Source organism: Equus przewalskii, chromosome 11 (genome assembly GCF_037783145.1).
Source record: "Equus przewalskii isolate Varuska chromosome 11, EquPr2, whole genome shotgun sequence".
Taxonomy (NCBI): domain Eukaryota; kingdom Metazoa; phylum Chordata; class Mammalia; order Perissodactyla; family Equidae; genus Equus; species Equus przewalskii.
In genome coordinates, this window is record NC_091841.1 from 10,823,876 (window position 1) to 10,841,666 (window position 17,791).

General features: G+C 45.1%; 1 long non-coding RNA gene across 2 annotated transcripts in view; it reads right to left on the reverse strand.

The window, feature by feature from the left end:
• The window catches only part of LOC103566490 (uncharacterized), a 63,649-nt gene that overhangs the window by 6,773 nt on the left and 39,085 nt on the right, over positions 1-17,791 (reverse strand). For both annotated transcript variants that reach the window (XR_011524092.1, XR_011524091.1), the window contains exon 2: positions 11,764-11,895. This is a non-coding gene — a long non-coding RNA (uncharacterized lncRNA). The remainder of the gene's footprint in view (positions 1-11,763; positions 11,896-17,791) is intronic.

Consider the following 17,791-nt stretch of genomic DNA (forward strand, 5'->3'; position numbering starts at 1 on the left):
TGTGTCCTTCAGAACCTTTGCTCAAATGTTATGTTTTTAATGAAACCTTCCCTGACCACTCTTTCAAAAACTGCAAGCTCACCACCACTCCCTGCCCTGCCTATTGCCTTTCCTGCCCTATTTTTAGCCTCAACATTTATCATTACCATACATTCTATATATGTAACTGCATGATTTGATTCCTGCCAGCCCCTCTCCTCAGCAGACTATACACTCTGAAATGAGACCTGGAATTTTGGTCCGTCTTGTTTACTGCTGTATTCCCTGCACAGAGAAGAGTGCCTGACACATGGCAGGTGCACAGTACATATTTATTGACTAAATTCCTACAAATCAATAATAAAAACACCATCAACCCAATAGAAAAATGAGCAAAAACCTTAAACAGGCATTTCAAAAAGAAAAGAAACATAGCTCATCAACAAACATATAAAAAGATGCTCTAGGGCCAGCCCAGTGGCCCGGTGGCTCAGTGGTTAAGTTTGCATGCTCCACTTCCATGGCCTGGGATTTGTGGGTCCAGATCCCAGGTGCAGACCTAGCACTGCTCGTCAAGCCATGCTGTGGTGGCATCCCACATAAAACAGAGGAAGATTGGCACAGATGTTAGCTCAGCGACAATCTTCTTCAAGCAAAAAAGAGGAAGATTGGCAACAGATGTTAGCTCCGGGCCAATCTTCCTCAAACACACACACCCAAAAGATGCTTGAATTTATTAACAATCAGGAAAATGCAAAGAAAGACCGCAATGAGATACTATTTTATACTCACCAGATTGGCAAACACTAAGAATTCTGACAAGACTAAGTATTGGCAAGGATGAGGTGCACAGGAAGCTTTTAATACACCTGCGTATGGGAGTGCGAATTGCTTCCCTCTTTAGAAAACAATTTAGGACAATCTCGTAAAGGTGCATGTGTGCCCAGGCTGCATGTCAGTTTATCTGTTCTTAGGGTTAACCCTGGAAAAATGCCACTCACGGTGCCATCCACAGACTAGAGACAGTATGTAAGTGGTCTGTTATGAACCCTCATAAGACAAGCACAAAAATTGAGAGCAAGCATTTAGAAAATTTTATAGCAACCTGACATTGCCACTCTATATTCATTTTCATTTCGTTAGGCCTTTTTTTTTTTATCATGGTAAAATATACACAACATAAAAGTTGACCATATTAACCATTTTTGGGGGGCATGTGAAAATTTATTTCTAGCATGTTTTCACCATCAAAACTGATGATCTTGGTCTTTCAAGGTCTGACAACCTTGAAGAGGCCTCCAGGAATGGCACCAACAGCGTGACCTTTGTGACCACGTCCAGCAACCAGAACTTCATCGTTTTCCTCAATAAAATTCAAGCAACCATCATTGGGCACAAAGGCTGTGATTTTTTTGCCGTTCTTGATCAGCTGTACCCTGACACGCTTCTGGGTGGCAAAATTGGGATGTTTGGCTTCAAGCCATATTTTTTCTAGCACAATTCCCTTTGCATGGGAAGCACCTCTGAAAGGGTTGGCTTTCAGGGTTGGGCCCAGATGGGTTTTCCTGTACTGTTCATCATGCCACTTCTGATCCTGTCAGGGGCTACAGAGCTTCCTGACGGTATGAAGACCACGACACTTGCCCCTTCTCCTGGCACCATGGGCCTGAGCAAAAGAGCCATTTTAACTTTTTTTTAATGCTTTTTGGTCAGGAAGACTGGCCCTGAGATAGCATCTGTTGCCAATCTTCCTCTTTTTTTTTTCCTCCCCAAAGCCCCAGTATATAGTTGCATCTGCTAGTTGTGGGTCATTCTAGTTCTTCTATGTGGGACGCCACCACAGCATGTCTTCATGAGCAGTGTGTATGTTCGTGCCCAGGATTTGAACCTGTGAATCCCTGACTGCTGAAGTGGAGTGCAGGAACTTAACCACTCGGCCATTGGGGGACTCCATTTTAACCATTTTTAAGTGGACAGTTCAGAGGCATTAAATGCATTCACTTTGTCATGCAACCATCATGACCATCCATCCTTAGAACTTTTTTCATCTTCCCAAACTGAAATTCTGTACCCATTAAACAGTACCCATTCCTCCTGCCCCTCCAGCTTCTACAACCATCCTACTTCCTTCTCTATGAATTGATTATTCCTGGTATCTCATATGAGTGGAATCATACAGTGTTTGCCCTTTTGTGACTGGCTTATTTCACTTAGCATAATGTCCTCAAGGTTCATCCACGTTATAGCGTGTGTCAGAATTTCTTTCCTTTTTAAGGTTGAATAAGATTGCACTGTATGTATACGCCATATTTTGTTTACCCATTCAGCCATCGATGGGCACTTGAGTTGTTTCCACCTTTCGTCTATTGTGAATAATTGCCACACTACATTTATTGAATATAATTCATATCTGATAAATATAATAATTAAAAATTGAGGTTTATATTTTGTTTGTCTTTGGATTTTTAAAAATTTCATTTTTGAAGTAACTCATTTTTATGGTATTTTACCAAGCTGTCGATCTGTGACAGATTGGAAATCTCACAGAATTTCAGTTCACCCACAGATAGTTCAAGAAGCACCACCTGGAGCAAGGGCTTCCAAACTTTTCTAAGAACCTTAATAAGAAAAACTCTTTACATCACAGCCCAGGGCACATGAACAGAGCCAAAACAGGGTTCCTGAAGCAATACTTAACCATTTCTACAGGAAATGCCCTAAGGTAGTTACTGCTCTGTTTCATTTTGCTAAAAATCCTGGTTGAATTTATTAAGTTGATTTCACAGCCCACTAAAGATCATGAATCCCGATTGGAAAACCCATGCTCTTGAGAAATTCTTGCCCACGTGTCCCAGGAGCCGTGTAAAAGCATATTCCCAGCAGCATTATTCATAAAAGAAAAAAGAGGAAAAACGGAAAACAACCCAAACACCCATCAATAAGAAGCTTAACAAATAAATTGTGATCTATTCACCTAATGGAATATTATAGGGGCCCAATCAATGTTTATTGAATGAACTAATAAACAACTGTGAAAATGAAGTACAGCTACACGGAGCAATTTAGATGAGTCTTAGAAATACAGTGTGGAGTGGACAAAGTAAGCCACAGCCGACTCTATACTGAACAAAACCAATTTTTTTTTTTTTAGTGAAGAAGATTGTCACTGAGCTAACATCTGTACCAATCTTCCTCTATTTTGTATGTGAGATGCGTCCACAGCAAGGCTTGACGCATGGTGCTAGGTCTGCGCCAGGGGTCCAAACTTGTGAACCCCAGGCTGCCAAAGCAGAGCGCAGGCGAACTTAACCACTATGCAACCAGGCCCGCCCCTGAACAAAACCATTTTTAAAAAGCAAGCAAACCTAAATACTATAATGTTTAGGGACACACACGGGTGATAAAACTCCTAGAAAGTAAGGGAATGATAAACACAAAATCCAGGGCAGTAGTTACCTCTGGGGGTGGGCAGGGGTGCGACTGGGGAGGAGTTCACGCGGATCAACAGAAATGGAAATATTCAATTGGGTGGTTTATAAATGTTCCTTTTATTATTATGCTTCATACTTAGATATATTTTGTATATATTTCATCTATCAAACATTTCTTAAAGATAGAAATGAAGTTGATGAAATTGGAGGACAGAGAATTCCACCCACATCGAACAAGCCGCCTAACTTTTTCATTGATATATCAAAACATCAGTAAAATAGGGTCCCCTGAGCTTCTGCCAAGACTGCAAGAAAATAGCTGATAAGCGTTTGAGTGCGAGGTTGAAAAGAAGGGCATCAAGGCAAGGTGTTAAATTGGCAATCATCATTTCCCCTTATGGAGTTGCTGCTCCAGTCTCCTCCTTATACTCGTCCAGCAAACCACCTCCCCGACTGCTTCCAACAGCCATGGAATGTTCTTCTGCATCCCTAACTGTTGGTTGTTCTTAGAGCTCTGGGTTGGGGGCCTCTGGGAGGCAATAAACAAAAGACTACAAGTCCCTCAAGAGCAGGGGCTAAGCCTTAGTCATCTCCTGATTTCTCACCTTCAGCCTGGTGCCTGTGCAGAGTACGTGTTGGGTAGTTGCTTCCTGTATGAGTGAATGAAGCACTTAGTGAAAGAATAAATGGCTATTGCAGTTAAGCTAAGGATGCTATACTGTTTCTGTCATTGCCCGTAGATGAGATTATTTCAGGCTCTTCTGACCCATGATCTAACCTGAGACGAAGGAATAGGTGTGGCTTCCCCAATGGTGAATTGAATTGAATTGAATTGAATTGAATTGAATGAAGATCTGAGAATGTAAGATGAGGTCACAGGATAAAAGTGGGGAAGCAGTCGGCTATAAAATAAAAAGAAGAAATCTTGAGAACTTTTAAGGTCCAACTGGGCATGTCAGTAAGTCCGTGATTATCTTTTTTATCTCCACCTTAATTTTTGTCATGGTTAATCACAGTCACGAACAGATCAGCACGGAATGTGGAGGCACAGTCTAGATTCGAATCCTGGTTCCTCCGCTTACTGGGTAAGCTTGGGCAAAGTACTTAACCTCTCTGTAGCTCAGTTTTCTCATCTGTAAACTGGAGATAGTAAGAGCACCTACCTCATAGAGTTGTCATGACAACAAGTGATAAGTGAGTTGATATTCACAAAGAGAGCAGTGCCCGGCACACCGCAAGCACCCTCTCGGTGTTGTTAAGTAAAATCCTTACCTAGGTTGACAAATACACACTGTGGCCCACATGCCTCCGGCACTCTTGGTGTTAGTTGTCTTCTGGGCACTCAGGCTTCCGCTGTGGGAAGCAGTTTCTGTGGCCTTTTCAATGGAAGCCTTGGTGAGGTGTCATCCTTATGCAGCTTTGCGAGGACCCGTGGTCCTTGTGATATCTTCTAAGATGATAGCCTTTAACAGATCTGGATTCCTGACATTCTTCCTTCGTAATGCCCGTCCCGTCATTCTTTCTTTCCCGTTCTCACCATCTCAGCTTCCTCTACACTCTTGGACTGTCACAACAGCTTCCTAACAGATTTCTCTGCTTCCAGTCTCTGTTTCTGCCCCTTCATCTTTGGCCTTGGGGACACATTAAATCTTCCTCAAACAACCCTTTGCACATCAGTCCTCCCGCCCCCTTGTGTTCAAATTCCTTAGCTTGATTATCAAGACCTCTATAATCGACTCTAGCCTCACTCTCTCCCTATGTCTGTCTAGTTGCCTTTACAAACTATAATTTTTTGCAGCCAAATCAGTCTATCCATTGCCTCCATGCTGGTCATACCTACGCCCACCCATTTCCTCCACTCCCAAGCCTGGAATGCTCTCCTCATGCTTTCGAGGTCCGGGAAAGACACTCTTAAGAAGTGAGAACGGGCACTAAAATGGAGATGGGAGAATATCAAAAACAGACTTTGCATTTCTAACTTGTTCCTTGACTTAGCCATGACCCCAGGAACAGGGGAAGGATTCTTTTCTTTTCCTCCTCCTTCTAGAAAGGCGTCAGAGCGTGATGGTTAAGGGCATGAGCTCTCGCCTGGTTACTTCCCGGCTGGACAAATTACTTATCTTTTCTGTGCCTCAGTTTCACTGATCTGTAAAAGGGGAGTAGTAACAGTACCTTCTGGAATCGATGTGGTGGTGGGCCACACGGCTCCCTCTTCAAGACTGAGACACTTATTCCCCCAGCTGCACAGTGTTGGCGGCTGACTGCTCACACTGAGTCCCTTCCAGGAAGTGCCCTCTACCGAAGGAAGCTGCACTGCCCAGATGATGCCTCCTCCCGGGGCAGCCTGCGGCCAGTGATGGATCAACAATGGGTGCAAAAGCCTGGCCTCCTTGCCTTAACTGGACATCCCTAAAGGGCCATGCCAGCTTCTGATGTCTCCATGGAATCTACTGAGGCCTCTGTTGTGACTTCCTCAGAGCCCAGCTTCTCTCTCTGTCCAATCCGGCTTCTTTTCCCTCCTTGTTAGGTATCGGTCCTAAACTACTCCTCAATAAACTGCCTGCATGCAAACCTCTCCTTCAGAGACTTCTCCCCAGGAAACCTGATCGCCAGCAGTTGGTTGGTCTAAGAAAGCAATCTCAAAAGTGGGGTTTTGGAGCAGTATCGCCTGCTGGCTGACGGCACTGAGCACCCCATTGCTAATGGTCAGTGCAACACTGAGAGCCCTGGCATGTGCTTAGGGTGCAACTGCTGAAACTTTCACTGGTGGTGAACCGGGATGGGACGCAGGAGGACGTTAATGCACTGAGGGTGCAGCGTGTCAGGCGTTTGAGAGGTTCTGGTAAGTACTGTTCGGAAAGACTGTAGAATGAGATGGTGGTGGCTGGTGTGGGGGCGGGGGATTGATTCATTGAAGAAAGACAGTGAAAGGCCCGGAATGATTAATCACCAATAGAAGGCAAAGTGTAAAAGCTTGAGGGTATCTTTGGCAGCATATAAAGCGACTCTCATCCCCTGAACTGGAGGGCAGAGAAAATTACGGATCAGGCCCAGAACTTAATTATAAGAGGAACAGGACTCCGGAGAAGATTGAATCCTCAACTCCAGCAGATTTTCCCTGCCAAGGTCAGGGACCTGATCGGAAAGAATGGGGCCCTGAGAAGACTCTCGTGGGGCTGCCGTCGAGATGTCGGGCTGGGCTGCAGCATCTCGAGGTTCAGCTAACACGGGAGCACCTGCTTCCAGGCTCACTCTCACGGCTTTTGCAGGCCTTGGAAGATCCTTTTTGAAACCTATTCCTGTGATTGCTGGTAGGCCTTGGCACCTCGCCATAGGTCCTGAGTGTCCTCACAGCACAGCAGCTGGTGATGGAACAGAGGGAGAGGACGTACCCCAGGGTCTCCCAAGTCAGAAGCCATAGTCTTTTTTGGACCCTCCCATCACATCAGCCATTTTTTGTTCATTAGAAGCAAACCACCGGTCCAGTCCCCGCTCAAAGAGAGAATACACGAGACAGTGAGTGCCAGGGGACAAGAATCGCTGGGACCACCTTACAGGCTGCCTATCACAACGCGGTAGAGCTTTTCAGGTGCTGGAGACAGCATGTTCCACACCTGAGGATATTGTCACACTTGAGGATATTGTCACACTTGAGGATATTGTCACACTTGAGGATATTGTCACAACCCATTTACTTAGTGACAAATAAGACTGTCAGCTTTCAGAGGGGCCCAGAGCAAGGAAAGACCCTGTGGCAGGTGCAGGCTGCGGTGCAGGTGACCTTCTGGTATTAGAGGCATCAATGGTGGGAAGAGACGCTATGGAGTTCACGGCAAGCTCCAGGAAGAGCCACAGCACAGATCCCTAGGATTCTGGAGCCAGGCCGCAACTTCTAAAACAGAGGATCGCATAGCCCATTCAAAAACCAAGAACCTGTGTTCCACCGAGTCCCGGTACACACAGAGCACCTGATTACGGGCCGCTAAGTGACTGTGCGGCCGGAGCTGCCCGTCACAAGCAGGGTTCTGTCAAACTCACCAAGTCATAAAGTCGCACGGGCTCAGAGCTCTCCATCGTAAGATGGAAGCAGTATAGGCAGAAACAAGCCCGAGCAGGGCATGAGGGTCCAAGGAAGCTGCATGGGCAGGGGGCTCAGACCCCCATAGCATCCACTACTTTTGCACCAGTGCCTCTCCCTCAGTTCACACCTTTGGCCACACGGGGAATCCTTTATGGCCAGACAATGAGGAAGGCAAAAGGCTGAACTTGGTTGACGAAAGGGTCAGCTCAGGATGTGGGTGCAAACTAAAAAGGGACTGTGGCTGCACTATAGCCCCACTCAGTGAGGGGTCGGGGGAGGTGGGGGTCCTGAAAGGTAGCAATGAAAGGAAATCCTTCAATGTGCAGAGCTTTAAACGATGCACCTGGTCAACCACCTTGTGTGCAGAGAAAAGTGGCCTGAGATTAGAATATACATAGACTCATGGGCAGAGGTCATTGGCTTGATCGGTTGGCCCGAGGGTCTCGAAGGAGAAAGACTGGAACACTAAGGACGAGGTGATCTGGGAAAGAGGTAGGTGGATGAAACTATGGGACTGCTCATGAAGTGTGAAGATCTTACTGCACGTTAACACCCATCAAAGGGCATCCACATGGATGAGACACTAAACAATCAAGTGGACACAATTTCGCAGGGAGTCGATGTCAGCTAGCCTCTATCATCAGCCACCCCCCAACACTGCTATAACAGCTTAGGAGCAAAGTAGCTAAAGTGGCAGGAGTAGAAGCTGTGCACAGGCCCAACAGCATGAGCTCCCACTCGGCAAGGCTGATCTAGCTACCGCGGCTGCCAAATGTCAACCTACCAGCAACAGAGACCAACCCTGAGCACTTACATGGCACCATCCTTCTAGGAGAGCAACCAGAACTTGATGGAAAATCGATTACACTGTAACCCCTCCACTCTGGCAGGCGGAGTGGACTGGACTTAAAGTACATTCCAGGCGTGAATTTGTCTTTCCTGACTACAAGGCCTCAACTAACACCATGAGCTGAGAGCTTACAGAGTGATACACTGGAACAGAATCTCGCATGATGTTGCATGAGACCAAGGGACGCATAAGGGAGGTGTGACTGTGGACATAAGATCATGAGATCCAGTGGTCTATGACCTGTGTACCACCCAGAAGCTGCTGACCACACAGAGTGATGGAATGAATGGTCTTTTGAAAGTACAGCCAAAGTACTAGCTTGAAGGTAATGCCCTGTGAAGATGGACGCCATCCTCCAGGACATCATTTAGACCCTAAATCAATGACCATTATATGGTGCTGTGAACCAAGTAGGTCTGGGGACCAAGGGGTGGAAGCAGGTGTGGCTCTGCTTATCATTCATCCCAGTGACCTCAGCTCTAGGAGCCTAGGGGTCTTGGTTCCTAGAAGCTTCCTTCTCTGAGGGATACAGTGATCCAACTTCCACTTCAACATACATGATGTCTTCAAGTGTCTTGTGCCAAGAGACCAGCAGGCAAGGAAAGGAGTCATCATCCTGGCTGGGGCAATTGACCCTGGTCACCAGGAGGAGGTAGGACTGCTGTTATCAAATGAGAACAAAGAAGATATTTGACAGCAGATGATCCACTGGGGCATCTCTTCAAACTCTCTGTCCAATATTGACGGTACATGGACAAACGCAGCAACCACAGCCTGAGGCTAAACAAGCTGCCTAACCAGCTGAGGTGCAAACCAAGAGTGAGGGGAATCCAGAATGCGTAGAGAGGAGGTAGCAATGAGCATAAGTGGTAGCCTGGAGTTGGGGCAGCTGTCTGTCGTACCACCTCCCTCTTCCGTGTTTCCCCAGCAAAAGAATCCTGGAGAACCTTCCAGAGGAGGCAAACTTACTATATTAAGCAAATGGATCTGAGCACAAGGGGTGGACTGTAGTGGACACTGGTGTGCTGTGCACATGCCCCTTCCCCTCCCCAGGGCTGAGGCTTTCATTCCCCCAGCTTCTAGAAGTGTTGGTTGCTAACAGCTCGCAGCTCAGTTCCTCTCCAGACATGGTCCTCAGTCAGAGGAAGCTGCTCAGCCCAAGCTTCTGCCTCTCCCTGGGGCAGCCTGCATCCACGGACTTGCTGATGAGGAGGCAAAGTAATTCAGCCGCCTTGCTTTACTTGGGACAACTCTGAAGGCCGCCCTTGCTCCAGAGCCCCCCGTTGGCTCTGCTGCGACCTCTGTTGTAACCGCTCAACGCTCAACTCCCTCTGCTCAGGCTGGTGTCCCTCCCACCACACAGGTGTCCCTGAAGAGCATCTCCACTTCCCGCATGCAGAACTCTGCCTCCACATCCAGTTCCCGGGGAACCAACATTTCCACACAGAGTCGTTATGAAACTTCAATGAATTAGCATCTGAAAAGAGTTTGGAATAGTGCCTGACACACAGTAAGCACTAAGTGCTTATCGCTGTTCCCCTCTCCAATCCTGTGTAGTGTCCTACCCTCGTTCCTTAACCTAGATTAGCTCTCTTACTCCCACAGGTCGGAATCTCCCGCTGTGGGGTCCAGGCACCACTGGTGATATTTGAAGTGAGTTTAGGTATTTTAGGTAGTATACTGACAAACGTATTTTATTTTAATTGTTCTGAGTTAAATTTTTTTTTTTTTTTTTTTTTTTTTACTTTTTGCTTTGAAATAATATTAGATTTACAGGAGGTTGCAAGAAAATGGAGAGGGACGTTCCATATCCCCTACTCCTAATCTTCCCCAATCTTCACATCTTACACAACAATAGCATCATATTAACACCAAAAAATTAGTATTGGTACCATCCATAGAGTTTATTCAGATTCCACCAGTTTTACATGTACTCGTGTGTGTGCGTATAGTTCTATGCAATTTTATCAGTGTGTACAGCCTTGTATAACTACCACCACAATCCAGATACTTAACTGCCATATCACCTCAAGCCTCTCTTATGTTCCCTCTCTATAGCCACAGGCACACTCTCTCCCCCATCCTTCAACTCTGTTCTCCATTTTCAAAATTTTCTCTTTTCAAGGGCTGGCCCAGTGGTAGCAGTTAATTTCTTGCACTCTGCTTTGGCAGCCCGGGGTTCACAGGTTCAGACCCCAAGCTTGGACCTAACACTGCTTGTCAAGCCATGCTGTGACTGTGCCCCACATACAAAATAGAGGAAGATTGGCACAGATGTTAACTCAAGGCCAATCTTCCTCACCAAAAAAAAAAAAATTGTCTTTTCAAAAATGTTATATCAATGGAATCATACAGGGCATAACCTTTTGGGATTGGTGTTTTTACTCAGCATAATTTCCATCAGGCTCATCCAAGTTGTGCCTATCAATTCATTCCTTTTTACTGCTGAGTAGTATTCCATGGTATGGACGTACCACAAATAGTTTAACCTATTGAAGGACATGTGGGTAGTTTCCAGGTTTTGGCTATTACAAATAAAGTTGCTATGAATATTCACATGCAAATTTCAAATTCCTGCATAAAAATGTCTTCCTTTTTCCTGCAATAAGTGCCCAAGAATGTAATTGCTGGGTTGTACAATAAGTCCATTTTCAGTGTTGAGAGGAACTGGCCAACTGCCTTCCAGAGTGCCTCTACCATTGCACATTTGCCCCAGCAATGTATAAGTGATCCAGTTTCTCCACGTCCTTGCCGGCATTCGCTGTGCTCACTATTTTTCATTTTAGCTGAATTTACATCTATTTATATTAATATGTTATTTATTTATATTACTCATATTTGTGGCAAATGACACTGATTTTGCTTTTACAGCAGTGATATAAAATTTTATTTAAAAATAAAAAGTCTTAAAAGTAAATTGAATCAAAGGAAAATGTTAAGTAACTGTTCCAGTGAACATGTCGATGGGAGAAACCATGAACCTGATGCACAAATGTGTGAAGTTTAGGACACCCTATGACAATTTATCTATATTACGGGGTAAACAGGTTTTGTGGCCCAGCCATTTTGTTTATGTAAAAAATATTCCAAGCAATTGGTCCACAGTAAAATTTTGGAACATACGACTGCATGTTGGAATCCACTCCCACCAGCTTCTATTGCTTTCTCTTGCAGAGTCTGTTCTATGTAGCTACTGAACTGGAAATGCCACAAACTCAGGGCCCTGTCTTATAACTTAGCACCTAGTTCATCAATAAGTGCTTCATGATCACTTGAACGCATCGTAGGAATTCTTGAGAATATTTGGAACTGCTTATTATGATAGATCGTTACGTGGGCAGCTCCCAAAGACCCGTATCTCCTGGTATTTCAGCCCCTGTGTATTACCTTCCCCTGGAATGCCACGCCGACTCTGTACTTACCCAGGGCCTTAGTCATCGGCAAGTGCGACTCAAGCAGAGGCTTGAGAAGTGCGTATACATCAGGGCTTGATCTCTCAGAATGTCCTTCCTGGGACCCAGCTGCCACGTGGGAAGAAGATCCAGGCTATCCTGCTGGAGAAAGAGACCACACGGAGATGCACAAGGCCACCTGTGGAGAACCGAGGTGCCCCAGTCAAGTTCTCAACTGAATGTGGGCACAGGAGTGACCCCAGCCAACAACACGTGGGGCAGAGCTACCCAGTGAGGCCACTGAATCGTGAGAAATAAATCACTTTTGTTTTAAGCCGTTAAGCTTTGGCATGGTTGGCTACACAGCAATAGGTAACAGATATATTTATGTGTCCTAGCTTGGGTGGAGGAGATCCTCTAGCAATTGAGTCAATGAATCTAAGACGATGAGTTTTGGACAGTTGTAGAAAACTGAGAGGACGTATCCAGAGGAAAAACAGGAAGAGGACAGGAAAGACTATGGGCAGGATGGGTTATATATTAAAAGTTCAGGATGTTTAAATCAAGGACTTGTAACATTTAACAACCAACATTTCGTCACGATCACTTAGGCCAGGGATAGCTAACAGTGACCTACATACCGTCTCTCCTCACTCCGAGGCCATGGCAGACATCACCAATTGATCACAGAACTCTTTCATAATGAACTTAGCATGACCTCTGAATATTCCTCAGCACGGCCCTTCTGACGGCCACCAACCGACCGACTAAAGTCAGCACAGGATGGGAACCCAGCTCCACCTCCAACCTCTACCATTATTTTACTGATAATTGAACAGGACCTAAGCGTCACAGAGCTGGAAAGCAGCCAGGTTAGGGCTGAGCTGCAGGACTCCTGAAGAGCTTTGGAACTGGCCAAATCCCAGTCCAGGGCAGGCTCTGACACTTATTAGTTATGTCACCTAGTTTAGACAAGTTGTTTAACCTCTCAGTGGCTCAGTTTCCTCATCTACAAGCCGGGATAATAGTCCTACCTCACAAAGTTGCTGTGAGAACCTGTACGCCCTACGGGAACGTGCCGGCCACCATGCCTGGCCTGCCTGGGCTCTCAGAGCACGCGGATTCCCGCCAAATAGCAAGGAGGGCCTGGAAGGGACAACTGAGTGACTTACACCGGACCCGTGAGAGTGAACAAGGGAAACGCGGTGAACTTTGTCCACGGCAGAGAAGGTGGGTGGTGGGTGTCACAACCAGCAGTGGGGAGGGGGCGCCCGGGAGACAAGTCTCTGTTCTCTGCGTGTTGGGGATCACAGCCATGAATCCCCCTTTAATGTACCAGCACCACTCCCCATTCCATCATCATTGCTGAATAATTTTTCCATTTATCTAGAATATGAGAATTGGGGCCTTGAACGTGACACGGGAGCCATGGCCTTCACAAAACTTTCTCAGCAAAGCAAAACTTGTTTTCCAAGTTTGGGTCTCATTCTTCCTGCCCGGATAACTCCTGCACCTCTGTTAAGACCCCCTGAACCTCCTTGTTCTCTCCTCCAAGTCCTTAAGGAGTACCCGAAAGCCCTATTCTACTCACATCCTCCTCAACCTGGCCCTTCATTTGCTTGAGGGCCTTGCCAGGTCCCACACCCATGCCAGGGCCTGAGGTCCCAGGTGAGAAGCCAGCAGGCCGGCACACACTGATCCACGACCTAGGAGAACACCACAGCGCACTCACTCACCCCAGCTTATCTTGAAGAAGAGTCCAGCCTTGCTGAAGGACGCCGGCCGTCCCATAATTCTTCCCTACTCCAGGCAGGATCCTGTGGTTGCAAGCAACGGAAACAAACTTTGGCTAACCTAAGCAAGGGATATATCGGGAGGACAGGACCAGCTCACAGAATCAAGAGACTGCTGAGAATGAGGCTGGAAGAGTTGGGAACAATGACAGCCACGACATCCTGCAATGGGAGCTCAGCAACCACCTGAGGACACTGCTTCTTGCACACCTTCATTTTGTCCTTCTGCCATTCTGGTTAAGACCCCAGTTCTTTGAATCTGATTGGCTTGGCTTGAGTAAAATGTCCTCTCCTTTGCCGCCTTGAGAGACAGCCCAACTAAGACTGCAACCGGGGAGCAGAGGTAATTGTCCAAACCTGAAATTTGCAGCTGTTACCAAAAGAAGGGAGTAGGATGTTGGGCAGCTAAAAACGACACGAGACCAAAACACTGCCGGTCTCACCCTGCCTACGCAATTCATTTCAACCACCAAGATTCCAGGTGCTGGGTGCGAATGAACGTCGGCAGAACTTTAGAGTAAAGCTGGGGATAAACAGGACTGCAATCAGCTGACGGGAGCTTGGTTTGAGGAGGAATTGGGCTTTTGGGGTCAGAAGACCCGAGTTCTAGTCCCAGCACAATTGTGACCCGTGTTTTCATCTCAGCAGAGGGGTAAGCAATGATCTCTCGAGCATCATTATAAGCATCAAATAGATAATGTATTTGAAGGCATTGAAAAGCCGTAAAACATGCAAAGTTGAGGGACAATCAGTGGTGTGTTTGGGTTTTATAGTTTATTTCGCAGATCGCATGATAGCGACTACTTAACCTGAGAGTGCGTTTGGCCGGAAGCAATGCTGTTCTGGCCTTCGCTGGCAGACAGGTGTAGTGAAGCGAGATGAAAGAGAGGGGGGCCTGCAGGTAAGGCAGTGAGGACTCTGACTTCAGCCTATTTTGCAATGCAATGATCTCGAGGAAATATTAGGATGCAGTTCATAGAGCGTTCTCACCAACTCAGAAAAATCAACTCCAGTGAGATCTACGAAATAGAAAACTGCCAGGAATTTAGGAAATAGCCATTTGGAAGAATGCATCAGATATTCAATATTCTACACAGAATTGAATGGCATTGTAACAGAGTCGTTCAGAACACGAGCTTTGAGTCAGGAAGACCTGAATTTGAACTCTAGCCGCGTCCCTTGCCTCATCTATGTGAGTATGATAATAATCCATTTGACAAATATTCATCGAGGACTTATTGTATGCCGGGTATTACTTTAGACACTGATGATACGATAGTGGACAGCACAGATTAAAAACCCCTGCCCTCATGGGCTTTGCATTCTAGTGGGAGAAGAAAGTAAACAAAGAAACAAACAAAAAAAGTGAAATATATGGTATATCAGATAGTGATAAATGCTATGGAGAAAATAAAACAGGGAAAGAAGCCAGTGGGCTGATTTGGGAAGAGTTCCTATAGTCTATAGGGTGGTCAGGGAATGCCTTACTGTGATGGTGACATTTGAACCAAGAGCTAAAAAAAGGGAAGGACTGGGCTATGCAAATGTTTGGAGGAAGACTATTCCAGGCAGAGGGAACAGCAAGTGCAAAGGCCCAGTGGTAAGAGCAACCTTGAAAGTTCAAGGAACACCAAGGCAGCCAGGATGGCTGGAGGAGATCTTGTGGTCAGACAGAAGATGGTGATCAGGGCAGAGTATTGGAGATGAGGCAGACGTACAGGGCCCGGTAGGCCCACTACTTTGGCTTTTACTCAGAGTGAGACGAGGAGCCACTGGAGGGTTTTGAGCAGGAAAGGAACGGAATCTAATTGACATTTTAAAGTCTCATTTGAGCTGCTGTGTTGTGGGCAAGGGCAGAAGAGGGAAACCGGTCAGGAGGCTAAGGCAAAATTCCGCATGAGACTTTTAGTTTCTGGTCCAGCATGCAAGGAGCTTGGAAGTTGCTTCTTGGTCCTAACAACAAGCAAAAAGCTGAACAAATTGAAAAGGCAACAATGCTTCCGAGATCCGTCAGAGAAGTGAGGTCTCGGGGCAAACCACCACTGGCAAAATCTGGAGAGACAGACAAGCAAGTAAATAGAGTCACAACTGACCAGAGCAGAGACCAGGAGCAGAAACCTCCATGGAAACCCGCCCTGGGGTAGGAAAACCTAAATTGTAATTGACAAACTGCTGGAGGCTCAGTGTGGACACGTCTGAGAGTTAAAAACTCCAGGGGGACTCAGTCATTGAGGGGTGTCCCCATCATTGTGAGTTTTACCTCCAGAAACTCAACTAGGTTCTCTTAGTGAACATTGGAGAAGGTCCCCTCCTTCTTCCTGCATGGCTAAAGGAAAAGGGATAATTTTGAAATACACCAGACCATTCTGTTCTTATCAAGGCTTACCCTCAAGAGAAACTATTTTATCAGAGCCTAAACTATTAGGGATTTTCCAAAGCCGAACCAACATGGAGAAGGGCAATACCCAACTCCAGCCCTCTCTAGCCATCCTGTCCCACCTAAGGAGGAGGGGCTGAAAAGCACCTGTGAATTTCACAGTTGGGAGGCACAGGCTCACTGAAAGATGGGGCGTAATCATAGGACTGTAGAATGCTTCCCTCCCCACGCACTTTACCCTCCATTACTAAAGGCCCATTTACTACCGTTCCTTTTACCCAGTACATCACGTCCAGCCATCAATAAGAAATTACAAAACATACTAAAAGGCAAAAAAAAAAAAAAGCCCACCAAACACAGCTTGAAGAGACAGAACAGGCATCAGAACGAGACTCAGAGATAGCAAGGATGCTGGAATTATCAGACTGGGAATTTACAACAACTATGACTAATATGCTAAGGGCTTTACAGATGAAGCAGACAGCGTGCAAGAGCAGATGGGCAATGTAAGCAGAGAGATAAAGTTCTAAGAATGAATCAGAAAATGCTGGAGATAAAACACTGTAACAAATGAAAAATGTCATTGATGGGTTCATTAGTAGACTGGGCACAGCTGAGGAAAGAATTGCTGAGCTTGAGGATGTCTCAATAGAAACTTCCAAAATTGCAAAGTAAAGAGAAAAAAGAATGGTGAAAATAGAACAGAATCTCTATGAACTGTGGGACAACTACAAAAGGTATAATATACACATAATGGGAATACCAGAAGGAGAAAAAAAAGAGAAAGGAACAGATGAAATATTTGAAGCAACAATGACTGAGAATTTCCTCAAATTAATGTCAGACACCAAACCACAGGTCCAGGACACCAAGCAGGGTACATGCCAAAAAACTACACCTAGGCATATTATATTCAAAATGCAGAAAATAAAAGATAAAGAAAAAAATCTTAAAAGAAGCCAGAGGAAAAAATACCTTACCTGTAGAGGAGCAAAGATAAGAAATACATCCAACACTTCCTGAGAAACCACACAAGCAAGAAGAGAGAAAAGTGAAATACTTAAAGTACTGAGAGAAAAAACCCACCAACCTAGAATTCTGTACCCTTTGAAATTATACTTCACAAGTAAAGGAGAAATAAAGGCTTTCTCAGACACACCAAAAAATGTGGAAGTTTGTTGCTAGTAGACTTGCCTTGCAGGAATATTAAAAGAAGTTCTTTAGAGAGAAGGAAAATGATGTCAGTCAAAAGCTTACATTTACAGAAAGAAAGAAAGAGCATTAGAGAAGGAACAAGTGAAGACAAAATAAAAACATTTATTTTTCTTATTCTTAATTGATTGAACAGATAACAGTTTGTTCAAAATAATAATAGCAAAAATGTATTCCATTATGTGTATGTATATGTGTGTGTATGTGTGCTCACATGCTTATGTGTAAGTGAAAGGAATGACAGCAACTGAACACAGGACAGAACAGGGAAATTGGGATTATTTTGTTTTCATAAGGTACTTGCACTACCCGTGCAATGGTATCATGTTATTTGAAAGCAGAATTGAATTAGTTGTAAATGTATGTTGCAAACTCTAGGGTAACCACTAACAAGAGTAAAAAAAAGTATAAAAAAAAAGTATAACTGATATGCTAAGAAAGGAGAGAAAATGGAATCATATAAAGTGCTCAATTAAAACCATGAAAGGAAAAAAAGGAGTGGAAGACAAAAATAAGCACAAAGAACAAAAGGCAATGAATAGCAAACAGTAACAGATATGGCAGATATTAATCCGACTATATCAATAGTCACTTTAAACATCGATGGTCTAAATAAACCAATTAAAAGACAGATTGTCAGAGTAGATCAAAAAACAAGAACCAACTATATGTTGTT